Below are 23,192 nucleotides of genomic sequence, written 5' to 3'. Positions count from 1 at the left end.
TTCTGCTCTATACTCAGAGTCTTAAATATGTGAAGTCAATTTCTCTCAAGAAAGCACATAACCTTATTGATCTTGAACTCAGCACTAAAAATGGAAGGGTATCTGGTCTGATAAAAAATTTGCCAAAAATTTAAAGGTTTTCAATGGGATCATGGTACAGTCACATAATGAATATGGTTAGTAAACAACATCCCTAATCTTTATTATACTTAATATTTTAGTTGAATAAGATTTGAATTGTATGTTAGTTTGGTCGATTCCATCTGGGATATATGGACATGCTTATGTATATTTAATTCTATTTAATACTACTTCACTTCTAAGCAAAGGCTTGTTAAAAATAATCACCAGCAAAGGCTTGTCAAAAGAATAAGAAAAAATCCTTATTAGCGAGGAAAAACAAATCCTTACTTCACTTCAAAAAATAAATCCTTACAGCCAATGAAAAATTAAAGAGTTTAGTATACTATAAAAGTTTATTTTTCTTAGAGGTTGTAGAAAAATATTAATATACTGACATCCAATGAGAGGATTGATGATAATGCTACTCGGTCCATTTTATAATCACAATAGATAGAAAGAGTTTAATTTATATACACTAGTTTTTTAGGGTAATCTAGACACATGGTTAGTGTACAAAATATTTACACATATATATAATTAGCAAAATACCTTTACTAAAAAAAAATTACTAAAAGACATGTGCATAATAATCTTCGACTCTTGTCATGGAAAGAAGAAGGGTATAAGAAAGGAGAGACAAAGATGTGGGACATTAGTGGAGATGCGCATGACCCGCTTGATGGTGTTGGAATTGAATTAGCTGAGCTGTCTTTAGATGAACCAGAGTTGGAGGCTACAATGTTCTTTGATGATGGAAACGTAGGAGAGGAGATTGATACAATTTGTGTTTCCTCTTAAGTAGTCAATGGTAGACTATGATGTTCTTTATGGATTGCTAAACTATGTCTTTTTTTGGTAGTACTGATGATGATTTCTTGGGATAGTACTAATGATGTCCTTTTAGGATGGTACTTAACTTAAAATATGTAATTGTCACTTGTTTGCTCATTTTGAGTAATGTGAATGTTAATTTATCATCAATTTTAGTTATGTTTATATATTGTGCATTTATCCCGACCATATCGTATCAGGAATTTTGCAAATTTTTCTGTATCGCCATATCGGTATCGTATCATATTGATATCGTGTTACGTATCTGGGCTTCACAGGATGGAACAAGCATCACAAAGAGCACACATTAAGTTCCCTAATGGTTCCTAATAAAAAAAAAACTTCATTGTGATAATAAGTTGTGCTTATCGACAACCCAGCTTGTGGTGAGATTTTTGGATGATGAGTCATAAATGTTCAAATAACAATTTTCATGCTTTTAAAGTAGTGGACTAGTTTTTTTAACAAGAATTAGTGGACTAGTTAACCTTCCTTAAATGGTCTTTAATTTACATATTTTGCACTTTTTAGGTGAATAAATCAATTACTGAATCTTATCTTATTTTATACATTAAAATTGTTAAATCTATACATAAGATTTCCATTCAAAGTTACCTCTATTCCCGCCAATCTCTTCGCCAAAACAACATTGTCTTATAATCTTTTCATTATAAGGGTATTTTTCATATATAAATAAAAAAAAGATCGTCAAATAGCCTAAAATGAGAATTCACCTTTTAGGAGGAATAATTGGGGTGTTCGAGGTTCAAATTATGATCCCTACATATATAATGCAATGTCCTATCAACTGAGATAAACTCAAATGACGATATTTTTATAATTCCGTTGTCATATTAATTTGCCTAAGATTCAGCAAAAGGTCTATGCTGCACCTTCATCCTGACTTTTTGTTGTCATATTAATTTGCCTAAGATTCTGTAATAGGGTCTCTATGCTCTTACATCCAGGTTTTCAATCTTCAATCTCACCTAATTATTCCATTTTGACTTCCCATTCGCCATTTTGAGAAAAAACACAACACGTACAAGTGGTAGATGTTGCAACCATAGTGGCAACATGACCGTTCCAATAAAATTGGAGGCTCGACTCTAATATTAAAAATGACCCCTAATAAAAAAAATGATAATTTAAACAATTACAAATTAACAATAAACATTATTTTGATTTTAATTTGTTTTGTTGATAGATGTGTAGATTTGACCTAACTTGTCCATTTACTCTTTAATTTTGTCAAATAATAAGCTTTTGATTTGGACCTACATAACAAAAGAAAATATTATTCTACATCCCAACAATTATACTCATATCCCTACAAATAATTGAGGCCCCCATAAATTGGAGGTCCGGCTCCGTAGAGCTCTTTGCGCTTGCCGAAGAACGGCCCTGAGTGGCAACGTAGTAGATGAAGGGGGTATGGATAGATTGTGTACCTCATTTGCTAAAACTTTTGTATCATTCTGATATGGGCCTTGTTGGGCTTTGATCCATTGGATATATCATATTGTTGTCCAAAAAAAACCCTAGACAAACAATTTTGATTTTGTGTAATAAAAAGACATAAAAACGGCAAACAAGCACCAGTGTTGGAACATTTCGACAAAACATGAGAAACGGCGCATTGCAAATGCAGCGACTCTGAGATCGCAAGAGCCTTCGTGCTTTCAACTGTAAGTAAGGTTTCATCAAACTATCACAAATCGCAACTCTTTCATTTACTCATTAGTTTTTCAAGCATGATTCAATAATAACTATATAATATATTATTAGTGCACCGACGTGTTTCATCAAGAATAATGTTACTTGATCACTATGATTTGTTATTATTAAGGCATTCAAAGTTAGATTTTGTATTGATCACTATGATTATTAGGGCATTAAAAGTTAGATTTTCATTGACTCTTCTGATATTTCTTGTGTTGCATCAGTATTTTGAAGTCGGATCGTAATATTTACACTTCTGCTTGCTTGAATTTGTAGTTCACTTATGACTCTTTCCAACAAGAGGGGGGTCAAGATGATCACATTGATCGAATCAGTGGTTTACCATGCATTGACAGCATCCTAGCACACTTGGACATCAAAGACCTAGTTGGGACTAGTATTTTGTCTAAACAGTGGAGGTATAAGTGGACTAAAGCCCCACGACTTTGGTTTAGTGATGACTTTTTTGAAGAGTACGAGGATCTCGATGATCCACTAGCTTATAAAATTATCACGGATGTTCTTATGCAACACGAAGGGCCCATAGATAAGTTTGGTCTTTTCTTATCTCACGACTACAATTTCAAGATCACAATTGAACACCTCAATACATGGATTCCAATTTTGTCAAAGAGGGATATTAAACATCTTGAGCTTGTGAACGACACAACACATCCCGATCGAATGCCATATATTCTCCTCCCTTGTAAGGAATTAACGTACTTTAAGCTTTTTGGATTTGACTTGTCAATTCCACCTGATTTCTATGGGTTTAAAAAATTGCTTGAACTTCACTTATTGTTTGTTAGATTCGAGCCCGGTGCATTCGAGAGTCTTATTTCTGGCTGTCCGTTACTTAAAAATCTTCATATTGTATTATGTAAAGATTTCGAATATTTTGATTTTGCTCCTCCTACTCTTGAAGTCTTATTGATAGAATTTAATCAAAATATGAAGTCAATTTGTCTCAAGAAAGCAAATAATCTGATTGATCTTACACTCAAAGCTACTGAGGGCTGCGTATTTGGTTTGATCAAAAGTTTGCCAAAAAACATTCAAAGGCTTTCTATTAGTCCACGACTCGGTTTTTACAAGGTTAGAAAACATCATCACTAATATTTTGATTTTACAAGGTTAAGATTCTATCTCACATGTTAGTTTGGTATTAAACAAAGCATAATATTCAGTTGACATATATGAACGTTCAAATTTATATTTGACATGTTATCACTACTTCTATCTTGCTTGGCCTTGTGGTTTGTATAGTTAAAAGAGAAGCAATGTTGAATTTTGATCGATGGTCCAATCCAATATTTATGCTGAAAGTTATTATTTTTCACTTGTAAGTGTAGTTTGTTTGCGCATATCTCATAGTTTTTTTTAATATGCATATAGATGCAGTATGCAAATATCATTCCTCAAACACTCCTCAAACACTGCTAAAAGGCTCGTTCAGCTCCATGAATATTTGAAATTGGGTGGTGTGAATTTCAATGATAGAGGAGAACTTCTGTATATTGTTAGTGCACTCCAATGTGCTCCTGGCTTGGTTGAACTTATTATACAGGTAAACATGCATGATTACCTAAGCTTCTTAGCTTATTTCTTATTGTTGTATTTTGACACTTTAATTTTTACACTTCAGAGTTATATCGATGTTTCTACCGAACAAGTGTCGGATCATTCAGAGGAGTTAGAATGCAGTAGTGATTGCCTTAATAATTTGCAGATGGTGAATATCCATGTTCGAGCATATAGAATTTCTCCTCATGCAATGAGTTTGATACGGTTCATACTTGCAAATTCAACATCGTTAAGGACTCTTACTTTTAAAGTTTGTCCTGGTTCCCTTATAACTCTCATCAACAATTATGTCAGACAAGATGATCACATTGATCGAATTAGTGGCTCACCATTGTAATATTATTCATGGCATCCTAACACTTGAAAATTGAAGACCTAGATAGGACTAGCATTTTGTCAAAACAGTGTAGGTGTATATGTGGACTTCAGTCCCATGACTTTGGTTTGACAAAAAAATTATTGGTAAGTTCGTGCATTATGATGCCCCTGACATAATCGACCGGGATGTTCTTATGCGCCACAATCGACCGGTATATAAGTTTTCGTCAACAAGGGGCATGGCATATCTTGAGCTTATGAACTTAGGATTCAGAACATATCTTGAACTAATGTCATAGTCTGTCTTCTCTTGTAAGGAATTGACTTACTTTAAATTTGGTGGATTTAACTTGTCAATTGCTCTTGAGAGTCTTATTTTTGGTTGTCCGTTACTTGAAAACCTCATCATTTTACACTGCAAATGTTTTGAATATGTTAATTTCTCTGCTCCTAATCTCAAAGTCTTATATCGAGTATTTAATCAAGATGTGAAGTCAATTTGTCTCAAGAAAGCACATAATCTTATTGATCTTTAACTCGAAGCAATTCAATTAAAGGGTGTCTGGTTTGATCAAAAGTTTGCTAAATAGTCAGAAGCTATGGGATCATGGCTCAGTTTCAAAAAGTTTAGAAAACAATATCACTAATCTTCGTATATTTATTATTGTTTAGTTGAATAAGATTTTGGTTTGTATGTTAGCTTGATAGAAACAATGCATAAAATTTTGAATATTTTACATATTGATCTTTTACAAGACTATATCGATCTTTTATTGTATAATATGCATTTTATCTTGCTATAAATTAAACAGACAAGGAGTCTGCAAGAAAGTCTGATGTTGTGTTTTTCCTTTGAAAGAAAGTCTGATATTGTGTTAAGAACTATCAAACAATTTTAGGACAGAATTAGAGCCGCATAAAATGTTGTCTTCATGTGTATCTAATATTATGTTCTATTTATATTATATGATATTATGCTTCCATACTCTTATGCTTCCCTATGTTAGCCACAAACAAAACTACCTACAACGAAGGCCTGCTAACTTCCATAATATTTTTCTGTCAAAAAAATATTCGTAACATGAATTTTTAACTAAGTCAAGTACTTAAGCTATTAATAAATAATTTGAGTGTATCAAACAACATATTTAAGTAGGATTGGATAGTTTTATTATATTTTGTACCTGTATCCTACATTGTGAGGTGAGTGATAGGTATAGTTAAAATATTAAGAGTATATAATTGATCAAGAAAATACATCAGAAGACAATAGTTGTTAAGAGTATATGTGCTCTAATAACGCTCAAAAGACATAAGGACAAATCAAGACAAGGTTAAATTCATGGCAATCTAGCAAGTAAACAAACAGAACTTGTACAAAGGTGTGTCATTCCATACAAACAAATCTATTTTTTCAATAATATTCTATGTACCTACTAGTATTATTCAAAGAGCATTCAAGTAAACCAAATATTATAACAAGTGTTAACGAGCACATCATAGTTTCGGTTCTTTCTTTCAAAAAAAAAAAAAAAAAAGTATCGGACTTTCAATGCACATCATTGGATAGTACTCTCTGTCATAAATTATAAGTTGTTTCAACAAAAAAAGTTGTCATAAATTATACTCCCTCCGTCCCGGAATAACTGACCCATTTTCTAAAAAAAAGTGTCCCAAAATAACTGACTCATTTCAATTTTCAATACAACTTTCATCATTCCCAATACAATATAACACTAAATAATACTACTTTTATTATTCCCAATACAATATATTCCACTTTCCCCTTTATTTATACATTTTTCTTAATCTGTGTGAAATGAGTCAAGGGGTCAAATAAATTGGGACGGAGGGAGTAAATCATTTTCGAATACCGATAAATATTAATGTTATTTTTTTATTATATTCTAAACTATTTATTATCATATCTTCTTTCAATTTAATTCAATTCAATAATTTATCTTTCTCATACTATTTATTAAAGACGATTTTATAAAACAACTCATAATATTTATTTGTGGGATTGGTTGATACTCCTGCAACTAGTAGGCAGACTTTGTGCAAAAGCAAAGGTCATACTAACACATTTTTTTTTTGACAGAAAATAACTATCTCATTTCATTAATAAGAACATTTTGAATACAATCAGGTAATACAATGAAAGTGTGGATACTAGCATATAATGTGGCTGCCCTAGCAAGTCTATGAGCAACCTCATTTGCTTGTCTCCTAATAAACTCTACCCTTGAGTTTGTGAAAAAGGATGAGAAGGTAGTCCTACATTCTCTGATGATAGCTCCTAAATCAGATACATCATTTCTAGTGTTGTGAAAACTATCTACTACCCTCTTAGAGTCAAGCTCAAAAACTACATTATTTAAATTATGCTCTTTTGCCCATCTGATAGCATATAAAAGGCCAATAGCTTCTCCCTCGGTCACATCTAAGAGCGGCGATAACCAACTGGTTCTGGCTTTCACTAACCTTCCGCGATCATCCCTGATGCATATCCCTATACCAACCTGGTTGCTTTCTTTGAAGAAAGCAGCATCTACATTGCATTTGAATTGGCCTTCATCTGGCTTGCTCCAAACTGTGTTGTCAATACGCTGTTGCTGTACACCCGCTCTATTACGGCTATCTTGCGCGTTTTGCCAACCTGTAAGAAGACTAAGACCTCTGTCACGAACTGCTGCAGTAGTCATGACTTCATTCCTCCAGATATAATCATTTATCTGTTTCCAAATAGACCACATAACGCACGCCCAAATGACTCGTTGACTTGATTCTAGCACCTGTAGTATTTCAAACATAGTGACCCCAAAACTGAGATTTAATTGAGCCTTTTGCTGAATTTTGCTCTACATCCCTAATTGCTGCCAACACTGCACACTCTTTGTGCAATAAAAAAATAGGTGCATACTATCTTCATCCTCATTCTCGCATAAAGCACAAGTTTTTGTACAATTTACCCCTCTGTCTTGAAGTCGGACCCTTGTAGGAAGAGCATTTCTGCACGATCTCCATAAAAAAGTTTTCACCTTAGGAGGCACCTTAAGATTCCAAAGGAGTGCCCAATTTCCATCACACCGGTGATTACTCAAATCCACATGTTGACTGAGACTGATACAGTATCCACTTCTAACGGAATAGATACCATTTGTCTCTGCCTTCCACACTCTTCTATCGTGCTGATTAGGTTCAAAAATAGGAGTATTCAGGATGCGCTTAGTATCTTCGTTGCTAACAAGGTTCCTCAATAAACCAACATTCCAGAACCGAGTATGAGAGATGAATAGATCTGAAACAGTAAGCTCTTTGAATTCTTCTGGAAGGTTATCTGGCTTCTGTAAAACACCACCATCCACTAGCCAACGTTGGTCCCATACACATATATCAGTACCTGAACCAATACTCCATTTGTATCCTTCCCTAACAATTCTTTTGGCCCCCAAAATGCTGCGCCAGACGTAGCTTGGATTATGACCAATCTTTGCGTCTAAGAAATCACACTTGTTAAAGTATTTTGCTTTGAACAATCTAGTAACAATGTTGTGCGGTTCCGTCATGAATTTCCAAGCTTGCTTTCCAAGCATAGCCTCATTAAAAGCGCGGAGATTCTTAAAACCAAGACCTCCTTCCTTTTTGTGAATGCTAAGCCTTTCCCATGACATCCAGTTGATTCCTTTGGTGTTCCTTTTGTTATGACCCCACCAGAATGAATTCAGCATTTTCTCTATATCAACAATAATGGATTTAGGGATAGCAAATATACTCATGATATACGAAGGTATTGACTGCAAGACCGATTTGATCAGTGTTTCTCGTCCAGCTTGTGACAAACATTTGCTGCTCCATGAGTTAATCTTCTTCCACACTCTTTCCTTTACAAATTTGAAAGTAGATGTGCGACTTTCATACTAACACATGTTAACAACTATTGAATGTTTAAAATCGTCTATATATGCACAAGAAAAGTTGAATTGTCTAGCCATTTTATGCATTGAGAAAGATATGATAGAGCATATTGATGTAAACACAATTATTAATGACTTTGCATATAAAAATGCTCGTATAAGAATTATTTTGTACGATCATTTGAGTAATAAATAGAAAATTCAATATTTTTTGAATTAAATTTGATGATTTTTATTAGATTATTTTTTACGTAATAAAAACTATAAATTCAAACAAATTATTTTAAAACTTTAAGAATTCAAAATATATATTTATTAGTAAGGGCTCAAATTATAGATTCACCTTTGATCCACAAAAATCTCATAAACGGCCCTGGTTATTCCAAGCAAACAAATATTTTTTTAATAAGATTCCATGTACCTACTAGTATCATTCAAAGAGCATTCAAGTAAACCAAATATTATAACAAGCATTGACGTGCACAACACATCATAGTTTCGGACTTTTAATGCACATCATTCAACCGAACTATCTTCGTCCCAAATTATAAGTCGCTTTAGTAAAAAATCTGTCCTAAATTATAAATCAATTTACAATACCAATGAAACATTAATGTTAGCTTTCTTATTATATCCTTAACTATTAATTATTTTATCTTCTTTCAATTTTTTAATTTATCTTTCTCATACCATACAATTTATTACGGACAAATTTGTAAAACAACTTATAATATTTTTTATACGAAATTCATTACCTTTTTAATATGTGTGAAATAGCTAAACCGACTTATAATTTTGAACGGAATAAAAAAAATTAGCACGGTTTAACAATAAGGTTTAATGACTTGAGATTTGTGATACATATTGTGTGATATTTTAGATATGGAAAATGCTAAGGAGTGCCACTGGTACATTTTTTTAAAGAGTGTATTGGAGACAGGTAAGTTTTTATGAAAATTATACATTTAAACTATTAGTTAATTATACATTTAAAGTAGGATTGCTATTTCTTTATAAACTCTTATCAAGAGTCATATATATTATATCTAATGTGTGACTTGGATTTTTTCCAATACACCCTTTTACGCCTAGTACTATTGGGTTTGATGCGTGTATATAAATGATGGGTGACCCGATTGATAGACTTTGATACCATGTTGAAATTGTGGTCTAATGTATCCTAACAAAATTGACTTGTGATGTGAGAATTACCCTCACTTATAAACACATTATTAGTCTTTTACTTATTCGATGTGAGACTCTTTAAGTAAAAAGACTCGAACCTTTTAACAAAAAAAAAACGACTCGAACCTATACCCATTTTAATTACCAATTTTACCAACAAAACAAAAATTAAGAACCAAACCTTTTTTGAATGAAAAATAAAAGAAGGATCCTATATGAAATTAGATGTCCATACACAACACACTTACAAATCCTACAATTTGCCTTGTGAATCATAGCATCGTTGTTTTGTTAATAATTAGGTGCTGATTATGAGGGATTGATTAATACTCTTACAACTAGTAGGTAGACTTTGTGCAAAAGCAAAGGTCATCCTAACACATGTTTTTTTTTTTCGAGGGAAGCAAAGGTCATCCTAACACATGTTAACAACCATTGAATGTTTAAATAATAATTAATTTGCACAATTTTACATGTGCTCTAATAACGGCCCAAAAGACATAAGAACAAAACAAGACAAAGTTAAATTCATGGCAATCTAGCAAGTAAACAAACAGAGTACAAAAATGTCATTCCATGCAAACAAATCTATTTTTTAATAATACTCCATGTACCTACTAGTATTATTCAAAGAGCATTAAGTAAACCAAATATTATAATAAGCATTAACGAGCACATGTCCTCGTGAGTTTAGCTCAGTTGGTTGGGACAATGCATAAAATATGCAAGGTCCAGAGTTCAAACTCTGACCACTACCAAAAAAAGCATTAACGAGCACATTATAGTTTCAGACGATAGTACCATCTCCGTTTCAAATTATAAAGTCACTCCGGAAAAAAAAATGTAAAAAATTCTCCCTCAAATTTGAAACTTATTATGCGTAAATTACTCTATAAATCAATAATAATGTAAAAATTTGTAAGCTCAATCAAAGGATAGAAGACAAAGCAAGACACACAAGTTTTCATCGATTATGGGTTACTTATGTATCTTGTCTTTGCCTTCTATCATTTGATTGAGGTTATATATTTTTACATTTTTATTGATTTAGGATGTAATTTGCATATAAATTTTAAATTTGAGGGCATATTTGCATACAAGTTTTAAATTTAAGAGAGTATTTGCTACATAAGTTTTAAATTTGACAAGACATTTGCATATAAATATTAAATCTGAGGGGTATTTGTCTATTTTTATAAATTACACATATCTTAAAGTAAAATCCATTTTATCCCATATATAAATATGGCTTAAATATGTTATTCGTCCCTGCAAATAGGGGTCGCTTAAAATTTCGTCCCTGCAATCGCTAATCCTTTTTTTTACCCCTGCAAAGTTTAATCAGTTAAAAATTCGTCATTTGACCCAGTTAATCACTGCCACGTCAGCAATTTACCAAAAATGGCATGGGAATTGACGAAAATACCCCTGGCTTATTTTTTTTTCCGTCAAAAAATTTTTTTTCCAGATTTTTCCCGAATTTTTTTTTACAATTTTTTCTCCAAAAAAATTCAGTTTTTTCAGTTTTAATTTTAACATTTTTTTGTCCGAAATTTTTTATGATTTTTAATTATTTTTTCAGTTTTTTTTAATTTTAAAAAAAATTTCAAAATTTTGCCATGGGTATTTTCGTCAATTCCCATGCCATTTTTGGTAAATTGCTGACGTGGCAGTGATTAAGTGGGTCAAAGGACGAATTTTTAACTGATTAAACTTTGCAGGAGCAAAAAAAAAGGATTAGCAATTGCAGGGACGAAATTTTAAGCGACCCCTATTTGCAGGGACGAATCACATATTTAAGCCTATAAATATAAGGATAGATAGAAAACTTCAACAAACAGAAACAAACGGAGGCAGCGAATCAATAGAAAATCTCAACTCTGTCATTTACTTATTATTATTATTATTATTATTATTATTATTACTAGATCTTCAAATTTCTAAAACATTACTCTTGCATCAATCCTTTGTAACTTACGATTCTAAGTATTTACACTTGTGCTTACTTGAATTTGTAGTTCCCTTATGACTCTTTTCAATCAAGATGATCACATTGATCGAATAAGTGACTTACCATGCAATGTCATTGACGACATCCTAGCACACTTGGACATCAAAGACCTAGTTAGGACAAGTGTTTTGTCAAAAAAGTGGAGGTATATGTGGACTAAAGCCCCACGACTTTGGTTTAATCCCAACTTTTTTCATGAGTACGAGTATCTAGATCACCCTTGCCCTATAGCTTCTAAAATTATCATGGATGTTCTTATGCAACACAACGGGCCGATAGATAACTTTTCTCTTGTCGTACCTTATGACTGTGATTTCGAGATCACAATTGAATCCCTCGATCGGTGGATTCCGTTTTTGTCAAGGAGAGATATTAAACATCTTGATTTTTACGACTGCGGAACATATCTTGGTCAAATTCCATATAGTGTCTTCTCTTGTAAGGAATTGACTTACCTTTCAGTTTCCAGTTTTAACTTGTCAATTCCACCTGATTTCCGCGGCTTTAAAAGATTGCTTAATCTTCATTTATACCATGTTACATTCGACTCCGTTGCACTTGAGAGTCTTATTTCTAGTTGTCCGTTGCTTGAAAAGCTCGAAATTGATGACTGTGATGGTTTTGAATATTTTGATTTTTCCACTCCTACTCTCCAAGTCTTAAGCCTAGGATTTCAACAAAATATGAAGTCAATTTGTCTCAAGAAAGCAAAGAATCTGTTTGATCTTACAATCTGGAGTTTTAAAGATTGGGTATCTGGTTTGATCAAAAGTTTACCAAAAAAAATTCAAAGGCTTTCTATATCACCATTCACCACTATCCAGGAATAACAAGGTTTGAAAACAATATAAATTGAATATCGTTATTTTTTAACTGACTTGATATAGTTTGGTAGATTTGATACGAAACAAAGAGCATGACATTATGTTGACATATATAGACTTGTTCAGATTTATATTCTATAATTTTTTCAATTTTATCACCATTTTTATCTATCCTGGCTTTGCGATTTGATCTTTTATACAAACTTTATCTCTTTCATTGTAAATTTAAAAGAGAAGCAATGTTGAATTTTAATTTATGGTCCAATCTGATATTTCATAGCTTTGTTGTATGTATGCATAGATAATCCCATATACAGATATCATTCCTCTCACGCTGGTAAACAACTCATTCAACTCCATAAAGTATATGAGCTTGTATGGCGTGCATTTGAATGAAAGAGGAGAACTTTCGCATATTGTTAGTATACTTAAAAGTGCTGCTAGCTTGGTTGAACTTGATATACAGGTAAACATGAATACCTATGCCTCTCACTTTGTTTCTTATTGTTGTATTTTGACTCTTTAATTCTTACACTTCAGATTAACGACGATGATACTCCACAAGTTTCGAACCATTTAGAGGAGTTAGAATGCAGTAGTTGTTGCCTTGAACTTCAGACGGTGAATATCTCTGTTAGAGTTAGAGGTAGCTCTCAGCAGCATACAATGAGTTTGACACAATTCATACTTGCAAATTCTACATCGTTAAGGTCTCTTACTTTTGAAGTTGGTCCTGGTTCTATGAAATTAGATGGACTTATCTTGTTAAGAATTTCACAAGAGTTGTTATGGATGAAACGAGCATCACAAAGAGCACACATTAAGTTCCTTATAGACAACTCAAATTATGATCTGTAATGAACTGGTATTGATGTAGTCATTATAAAAAAAACTATTATTACTTCACACAAAAAAAATTACAAATTTTGTCCATGATTTAATTGCATGATATGATATGATGGTAGTAATTGATTTCTACTTTGTTGAATATGTTATGATGATTTAATTGCAACTTCAATAATCTAAATTTGTTGAATATGTTACGATGATTTAACTAGTATCTACAGATATAATAAACGAGTATTTAACTACCTATTACTTTATAGATATGGATATAGATTTGATGGTACCCATACTCCATGCATCCGTACCTGTTTATTAATTAGAGCATCTCCAATGGAGGTTCTTACTTATAACAAGAACCACTCCTCGTTAAGGACCCCCCATTGGAGGAAGAAAAACTGAGTCTTTATTAAGCAACAAGCAACTATATAAGGACTCTCTCTCTCCTGGGCAACTAACGGTCTCACGTTTAAAACAAGTAATAAAATATGTATTAGTTGGTCCCACTTGCAAAAGAAGTAATATTTTAAGTATTTTAAATTGGAGTCCTTATTAGTGGCACCTATTTAAGCTAGTGGGACATATTTAAATACTTTTAATTGAAGTCCTTATTAGTGTATTAATTGTCATTGCGGTCATTGAGTCTTTAAAAGGTACTTTCATTAAAAAATTATAAATAAGTGATGTGTACATGTGAGGTTCGTTTAAGGAGTCCATATTATTGTACTATCATTGTGGATGTTCTTAAATAAATTACTTATATATATATATAGCTTTCTAAAATATAAATAACTATAGTTTCTAATTAGTTTAAAATCTTTATGGAATTCAAGAATTTGTTTCGATTAGGTAAGGACTATGAAATTTTATGGATTATGGAATTTGTGTGGTTTATGAATTTGATTGGATTATATATGATTTATGAAATTAAAATGGATCGTAATATTTACACTTTTGCTTGCTTGGATTTGTAGTTTCCCTTATGACTCTTTTCAACAATAGGGCTAGTCAAGATGATCACATTGACCGAATCAGTGACTTACCATGCAATGCCATTGACGGCATCCTAGCACACTTGGATATCATTCCTCCTGTGCTGCTAATATATTCATTTAGCTGCTTAGAGTATTTGGATTTGAATGACGTGAATTTGAATGAAAAAGGAGAACTTTTGTATATCGTTTGTTTTCTCAAAAGTACTCCTAGCTTGGTTGAACTTATTATAAAGGTAAAAATGATACATATGCTTTAGAGCTTATTTCTTAATGTTGTATTTTGATTCTTTAATTTTTACACTTCAGAGTTGCGAGGATGTTGATACCCTACAAATGTCGGATCTTTTAGAGGAGTTAGCATGCTCTAGTTATTGCCTTGATAATCTTCAGACAGTGAATATCTATGTTAGAGCTAGGTCTCAGCGTGCAAATGAGTTTGATACGGTTCATACTTGCAAATTCTACATTGTTAAAGACTCAAACTTTCATTTTAAATTAATTTTGCCTAATTATTCAACAAAACTAGCATGAAATAAATTTTGATTTTATTTTTACTTTGTACTTAAGTGTTTTTAATGTTTACAGAATGATGGATATTGGGTTGTTTGAGTTTGATTGGGAAAGTCAACTAGCATATGAAAACAACCAACTTCACTTCAATGAAATTATCCAGACCATGTTGAAATCGTGAAGATAAAAAATGAAGAAGTGAAGAAAGAAGAGGAGGTTGAAAATGAAGTTTTATCAATGCTATCAACATTGCCTACTAGTAAGAAGGAAGAAGTAAATAATGAAGATGTTGTAGAAAACGTGTTGCCAATGCCATCAACATTTCCCTCATATTAGCTTTAGGAAGAAGAGGTCACATTGCTATTTGATGAAATAAAGAAACATTTTGATGTTCCTCAGACAAAGACGGCCAAGAATATGAATGTTGGGTTGACCGCTTTCCAAAAAACGGTGCAAGAAGTTCAATATAACAAAGTGGCCTTCCAGAAAATTTAAGACTCTAAAATCTCTTATAAATGACTTTAAGGTATATTCTTATGTTGTTTAATTATTGTTTTGTCCTAACATTTTTAAGCACATGAAAAATAACACCAACCATGTTTTTTTTGTTGTGAATCAAACAATTTAGATCTCTCTTATTATGTTATACAAAAACGACTCATATTTTTGTTGACATGCACATATACCTTAATTGCTTTAAATTAGCGCATCTCATACCCATACATGATATCTAATAATAGTCTTCAATTGGGTATCCACTCCATAACTCAAAAGCCTACGCACAAACTATAAAGTTTCATTGTTACAAAGAAAAAATTATCTAGAATGGATGGCCGGTACCATGTACGGTACGAGATGCGCTAATTCAAAACAATTAAGGTAGATGTACGTCAACAAAAACCATGAGTCATTTTTGTATAACATAATACGAGATATCTAAATTGTTTAATTCACAACAAAAAAACATGGTTGGTGTTATTTTTCACGTGCTTACAATAATCAAACAACATAAAAATATACCTTAAAATCATTTATGAGAGATTTTAGGGTCTTAAAATATCTGTAAGGCCACTTTGTTATCTTGAGCTCTTTGTACTTTTTTTTTTTAAATGGTCAGCCCAACATTCATATTCTTGCCAGCCGTTGTCTGAGGAACATCAAAATGTTTCTTTATTTCATCAAATAGCAAAGGTGACCTCTTCATCCTAAAGCTAATAGAAGAAAATGTTGATAGCATTGGCAACACGTTGTTTTCTACAACCTCTTCTTTCTTTACCTCTTCCTTCTTACTAGTAGGCAACGCTGATGGCATTGACAACACATCATTTTCAACCTCATCTTAACTTCTTCATTTTCTATCTTTACGATTTCAGCATGGTCTAGGATTTTCAGTAATCAGCACGTAATGAGCTTGTTACAGTTCATACTTGCAAATTCCACATCGTAGGGACTCCTTTAACGTGGGTCTTCGTTCTAAGAAATTAAACGCAGAGAAGCCACTGAGTGGTTTTGGCAGCTTATTCCTAGAGACCTTCTTTTGAATTTAACATTTGCACTTTTATTTTATCTTGTGTAGAAGTTATTTGTATTTGTATAGTGAAATATGATAACCTGTTTTCGTTTGTCTTGTAGTGTCATTTTTGCCTGACATCAGTGTTCGGGTGATTGCATGACTTTTGGTTCATCTTTATCTTACGTTATCAAAAAGATATGTTAAAGAGGCTTCTATGAATAAAAAATAAATAAAGAGGTTGATAAAAGAAAGAATTGATTTATTACCCAAAAAAAAGAGTTGGGTGGACATATCAAATAAAAATTGATAGTTACTATCAGACTAGTGTAACATATTGTCCACCTAGCAAATTTAGTTTTTGATTTCATATAAAAAATCAAACTATATCGTTCCAAAAATTATCTATAATAGCTCCAAAAAAAAAAAAATATATATATATATATATATATATATATATATATTTAAATTAAAAAATACCATTGAAAAAATAATAACATTTGCTAATTAATAAAATTAAATAATAATGTAGCAGATTACAATTCTCGTCCATTGAAATTTTATTGATCATTTGTGCAACTTTTAATAAGAGCAATTGAGTTAATTTTTTTTTTTTTTTGAAGAACAATTGAGTTAATTTTAAAAATAAAAAAAAATACCAAGAGCACTATTTCACTGTTTATTACTTCATGATGTGTGTTGCAGCGTATCGAAAACCTTCTTAGAAATGTGTATGTCTTCTACAGTTTCATTTTCCTCAATGCTTAGTGCAAGTGATAAGAATAGATGAGCTTTAGCATTTATAACGCTTTCTCTTGTTTGGCACTTGTCCTTGTCATCTAGTTTCTCAACTTGGAGTTTTATCCTCTTGAGTAACCATTGAAATGTATCATCGTTAGTGACTACTTTCCACACTCTTATATCTTGAGACATGAGATTCAATTGTTTTTTTCTTTTATAGAAGTTATAATTTGATCCATTGAAATGGTGATATTGATGAAGAACCTCCTTCTATAATGAAGTCTACTCAAGAAAATCTTTGGTTCGTCATTTTATTTCTTCTTGAGTCATTCCTATAACACTTGTTAGGTTATCAAACCCTTAGAACCAGGTTTTGATATCAATTGAAGTAAAAAAAAAATAAAAAAAATAAAGCACAAAAAAGGGGTTTAAATCGTGCCCCTTTGAAATTTTGATTGCTTCTCAACTTTGAAATTAAAAGAGATTGAAATTCGTTTTGCATTGATAACCAAAATACTAAAAAATCTAGTAGTCATTCCTTATTCCTTGATTTTCAGCTTTAGATCCTTGATTATGATCTTCTTGTGCATTTTTTGTTATGTTTATGTCATCATTCGTTTTGGTATTTACTGAATTTCTCATCCTGAAGATCATTTTGAGCTTGCTTCTGATCTTTAGGATCTCAATCTTATGTACTTTCTGACTTGCACTTCTTATTTATTTGATCTGGAATCTTAGGTACCCTTGATTTCAATTATGAGCTCAAAGTTTGATCTTGAACTTCATGGATGAGATTGACTCTAAACACGGATTCTAAACTTATTTGGACAAGTCATTCTGAAGTGTTTATGATATGCAATTTTGATATTCTTGATCTATAATCTGAAGTTTTATTTTTTTAGGGGATAATCTGAAGTGTTTGTGATGTCTATTATGATATTTCTTTTTATTAAAGAACATTGATCATAATATTGGCATGATATATTTGCATTTGATCTCTTATTTCCTTGGTTATTCTTATGTTTTCAATCTGATGTGTCTATGAGATGTTTCTGATCTCATTCTAAAATGTTTCTGGTCTTCCTAAAGTCCTTTTTAACACATGTTTTGTTGTTAGATTCATGTTTATGTGGATATTGGTGCATTTGTAATATTTTGTTCTAAAAACACTAAAAGAAACTTTTTAGAAAACAACACATATCAGAATCATTCTGATCTCCACGTTCAATTAAATTTGTTATCATCAAAACATCAATTTAAGAAGGATTATGTGATTTTATACAACACCTACGACTATATAATCACTCAAATTACATAGTCTTGTGCTCTTGACTAAGAGCGAGCCATCAAAGCAAAGAACAGGTGGAGATTTTTCACATTCCTTTGTTAATAGACGCTCACATAGTTAGCTATGATTCTAATGTAAATACATATATTATGCAATGTTCTATCAACTAAGCTAAACTCAAATGACGTTATTTTTATAATTTCGTTGTCATATTAATTTGCCTAAGATTCAGAAATAGGTCTATGTTGCTCCTTCATCCTGACTTTTTGTTGTCAGATTAATTTGCCTAAGTCCGCAATAGGTCTCTATTGCTCTTACATCCAGATTTTCACTCTTCAATTTCACCTAATTATTCCATTTTGACTTCTCATTCTCCATTTTGAGAAAAACACAACACGTGGTAGATGTTGCAACATAGTAGAAAAAGGGGGTGTGAATAGATTGTGTACCACTGTACCTCCTTGCTAGAACTTTGTAATATTGACTTGTTGGGCTTTGATCCATTCAGTGCATCATATTGTTGTCCAAAAAAAAAAACCTAGGCAAACCATTTTTGTTTGAGTGTTACTTTTCCCACCCTATGGCCTTCTCTCGCGCCCTGCAAAAATTTCAAAAATACCCCTGGTCCGGATTATGTTTTCCGGACAAGATTGTTAGTAACTTCCGGAATATAAAATCCGGCCATATACGATATGCATATTTTGTGTCTTTCTTTGATGTCAAGGGTCTCTGTTGACCGTTATATGAACCCCACACAAGCTGAAATGCTATTGCAGGGTTCATAGGAACGGTCAACAATGACCATGACACCACCGACACTCCTACAATACTTAAAAAATTTGAAGAAAATGGAAGGAAAGAGGTGAAGTGAAGAATGAATGTATTTGTTGAAGATGGAAGCCTATTTATAGCCTTAAACAAGTCCTAGGTCATTAATACAGTCAATGAAAACGTGTTAGTAGTTGTAACCGTCCAACCACTAATTGATGGCACTCTTTCAAAAGAAGCCAAGCTCTCTTTCAAAAGAATCCAATGCTGAATCATTCCGGTTTATACATTCCAGAATGTCCTTAGCCCTACAAAGAAGTGCAAATGTTCCCCTCGTTCACCATAAGAGCACCATAATCGCACTAATCCGAAAAATATATTCCGGAACTAAAAGGTGCATTCCGGATTGTATATTCCGGAACGCTTCAGTGCCATGGCCGGTGGTCTGCACCACACGCATTTGTCGGTGGTCAAGTCAAAAAAACGTGTTTTACCACGTTTTTTGACTGCATTAATGGTTTCCCAACCATTTTTCACCCACCCCTCCCTATAAATACCCTTCCAAACCCCACCATTTCTCACACCATCCCTCTCCTCATCTTCTTCCTTCTACAACCATGGTTTTCCATCGTTGGCCTTTCATAGATAAGGGCCTCGTTGAAAACTTTCAGGGTTTGTATGAACGGTCAATGAGGATGGAACCGCGCTGCAACGAAGGGCGGTTCATCTGAGGGTCATGTGGGTCAGTGTGGTTATTAGCTTCGCCTGTCGGGGTGTAAGTCTGAGCACCCCCCACCTCCCTCAGGGGCATTTGTTTCTTCTTCCCGCCCTCCTCTTCCCTCCTCCTCTGGTTTTCCTCCAATAGGCAAACTACTGGTATGTCCCATCACATACCAGTGGTTTGGCACTTAGGAGATTAGAATTAGGCTCTTAGGAGATTAGAAATAGATTTAGGATGTTATGTAATAAGCTTAAAAAGCTTGAAAATTATTGTAATGTATTGTTCATATATTAATAAAATGAGTTGTTTTTATGTTTGTGTCTTTTTATTTATGTTTTTTATTTTATTCGCATTTTAATTTACGAATTGTAGAGCTTAAAATTGCAAAAGTTCTGCTAAAATACTAATCCGGATTTTAAAATCCGGAGACATCTGAAAATTACTAACAATACATTCCGGATTACGAAATCCGGACTAGGGGTAAAATTGGAAAAAAAATAGGGCGCCCGAGGAAAGCCATAGGGTGTGGGAAAAGTAACACTCTTTTTGTTTTGTGTAAGAAAAAGACATAAAAACGGCAAACAAACACCAGTGTTTGAACATTTCGACAAAACATAGAGAAACGGCGCATTGCAAATGCAGCGACTCTGAGATCGCAGGAGCTGTCTGTAATGAGTTGCACAATTGATAGTGTAATAAAATGGATAATTGTGAATTGATTGTGAAATAAAAGGTAAAATGAATAGATTAGAACTCAATTAAAATTGATGTTCTTGGTATATAGAAATGTTAAAGAAAAGATAGAAGAAGATTAAGTCTAAGACTTAACCATTACTCTACTAGAGAGTGCCAAAGGGAGATAGGAGAGACTTTCATCATTTTTCTTCATACCCTTTAGTGATCATCCTTTCCCTATTTATGCACAATCACTACCACATGTCCATATCTCAACCAATAATATTATGCCAAGTGTATTTCCTCAAATGTTATATTGAATCATAACATTACTCCCCCCATTAAAATCAATCTTGTCCTCAAGGTTGAAGCAAAGACAATGTTGTTGGTGAATAGTAGTATCTACCCAAGTTATTTCCAAAGCAATTGAACCTTTTCAATGAACAACAGAACACCCACCCGGATCCCATTGGTTGAATTGAGAGGATCCCTTTGTATGGACAAAGCAGCTACTGAGCAAAGTAGGTAGATAAACATTTGTACCCTCGTAATGAAAAATATACTCTTCAATTTTCCCACCCTTACAAGCTAGTGCAATGATCATGTGGGTAGTACCGAGTATGACAGTCATGACACTGAATATAGTAGTGGCAGGGCCCATCTCACAAGCAGCCAAATGATGGGAAAGTGAAATATCATGCATCATACTTTTTGTGAAAAATGCAAGGCTTAATGGCATAACCAAAGAATGACCTTCAGGAACATGAACAACGACAACAGTAGTAGAAAAAGAGATCAATCCCACAATTTTCAAAGCATTTTCATTAGAAGGATCATTCATGTAACTCAAAACGTGAACCTGATATGCTTCAAGTGCCATATTAGGCAGTTGTACTGTATGTACAAACTCAAGCAAAGCAAAAGTATCATCATCATTATTTTCAATAACGTGAGCTAGCTCCTGCATGTATTGTTGTATCAGGCTGGTTATGTGCAAGGTTAATACACCACTGAGATTGATATCCCATAGCATGATACTTAGAGGTTCTTCATACCGATCAACATTTTCTACTTCCTCAATGTGTGGGAAAACAGATTCACCAGGCACATCAGTAACATCTATTAAAATCAGAATTGATGATCTTGTAGACAAGTATGCAATGATACTAGCTAGAAATTGGATTGGCCTCAGAAGGATGTGTGTCCTTTGTGGATAGTGGTTCACAATTTTTCTATCTCTTTGGATATTCACCACATCAGGGTATATCATAGTGCACCCAACTCTAAACAAGGGATCAGTTTTCATGTATACAACCAATACAACTTCATATAATAGAGATGTTGTTATGTGATCAATTGCTTCATTAACGTCCAAAATGTGGTGCCACAAAATCATGCTGTCGATGCCACTTGTCACTTGTAATAACAAAAGACTAGGATTAAATGTTGAATTATCCTTATGCAAAACATAGGATAGATCATGTACCATGTAGCTTGCTGGTACAGAAAGCCTGTAGTAAGGTTTGTTCTGATCAACGGAAATGTTGCTACATGTGAATGACCTCTTGGTGTCAGTAATTGGAGATGTTTCTGGGGCAGATTTGTTGAGATTGTTAACTGTTACTATCGACTCTGCAGGCAACCTGTTGATCAAACTATTCCATGCCACAACAACCTGTGCATGCAACCTCTCAAACATGTTGAATGCATATTGAATACCTCCTTGGTAAGTATATAGAACAATAAAAGTGCTTCCACTAACATCATCAAACTCACAAGATAACAGTTCTTTCTCATCCAATTCACTGGCTGTTATAAACTCACAGAGCAAGAAGTTCAAACAACTCATAATTTTGTGAGGCATTTCATCGAATAGTTGATGTGCAATCCCTTTTGAAAAGTATGACAAAGCTAAACGAGCAATAGTAGAGGGATAAAACCTTAACATGGAAACTTCACTACACTCAACAAATCTCCAACAGTGACAAAAAACTTTCAGATTCCAAGAATTCATCAATATAAGACAATAGCCAAATCCTCTAGCAATTTGTAGCAAAATCATAACCCCTGTTTTGCTATGTACTGGAGAGTTACGTACCACTGCTATGCGACCAGCGTCGGGAGGCTCTAGAGGTGGTCGAGGCTCGGTGGGATCCCACATCACTTGGAATTCCACAGTCGTAAGCTGCAAGCGTTGGTCCGGGGATTTCGGAGGTGGAGGCCACAAATGGTGGTTTAGTCGAACGTTGATGAATAGTGGTGCGGCGATTGGCCCTGGATCATATGGATAGGTGTTTGACGCAACAACCGTTTGGAAGGAGTAATTCGCATCGCCAAGAAAAGATTCTTCCATCTTCGCATATCTTGGAGCTGCTACCTCCATTGAAACTGAAAATGGGTCGTTTGATGATTCCTTAGAGGGAAGGAAATAATCTGGCACCGGAAGTGCAACATTCAACAATTTCGAAGCAACAATTGCTTCCTCTACGCATCCAGAAACTTCGACGACATGTTCCTCACTTGGATTCACAGAGAGAGGAAAATCCTCCAAGACGTGAACTGTTGATGATTCTGAATCCGCAATCACCAAATCAAACTCCGAAACAGTAGCATCAATCAGTTCAGA

General features: G+C 33.4%; 2 pseudogenes across 2 annotated transcripts; both read left to right on the top strand.

Annotated features, from left to right (window-relative positions):
• Window positions 1-2,959: 2,959 nt before the first annotated feature.
• Window positions 2,960-5,406, top strand: LOC146909741 (F-box/FBD/LRR-repeat protein At1g13570-like; annotated as a pseudogene). The gene is made up of 3 exons (XR_015019489.1): window positions 2,960-3,771; window positions 4,072-4,243; window positions 4,322-5,406. The product of XR_015019489.1 is annotated as an F-box/FBD/LRR-repeat protein At1g13570-like (transcript).
• Window positions 5,407-11,584: 6,178 nt separating this feature from the next.
• On the top strand, window positions 11,585-13,493 carry LOC146909740 (F-box/FBD/LRR-repeat protein At1g13570-like; annotated as a pseudogene). The gene is made up of 3 exons (XR_015019488.1): window positions 11,585-12,523; window positions 12,825-12,981; window positions 13,056-13,493. The product of XR_015019488.1 is annotated as an F-box/FBD/LRR-repeat protein At1g13570-like (transcript).
• Window positions 13,494-23,192: the final 9,699 nt, after the last annotated feature.

The sequence above is a fragment of the Medicago sativa genome, chromosome 7 (genome assembly GCF_051527215.1).
Source record: "Medicago sativa cultivar Bolivia chromosome 7, Bolivia_mono, whole genome shotgun sequence".
NCBI lineage: Eukaryota > Viridiplantae > Streptophyta > Magnoliopsida > Fabales > Fabaceae > Medicago > Medicago sativa.
Note: the sequence above shows the minus strand (reverse complement) of the source record. Positions and strands in the feature narration are given on the sequence as shown.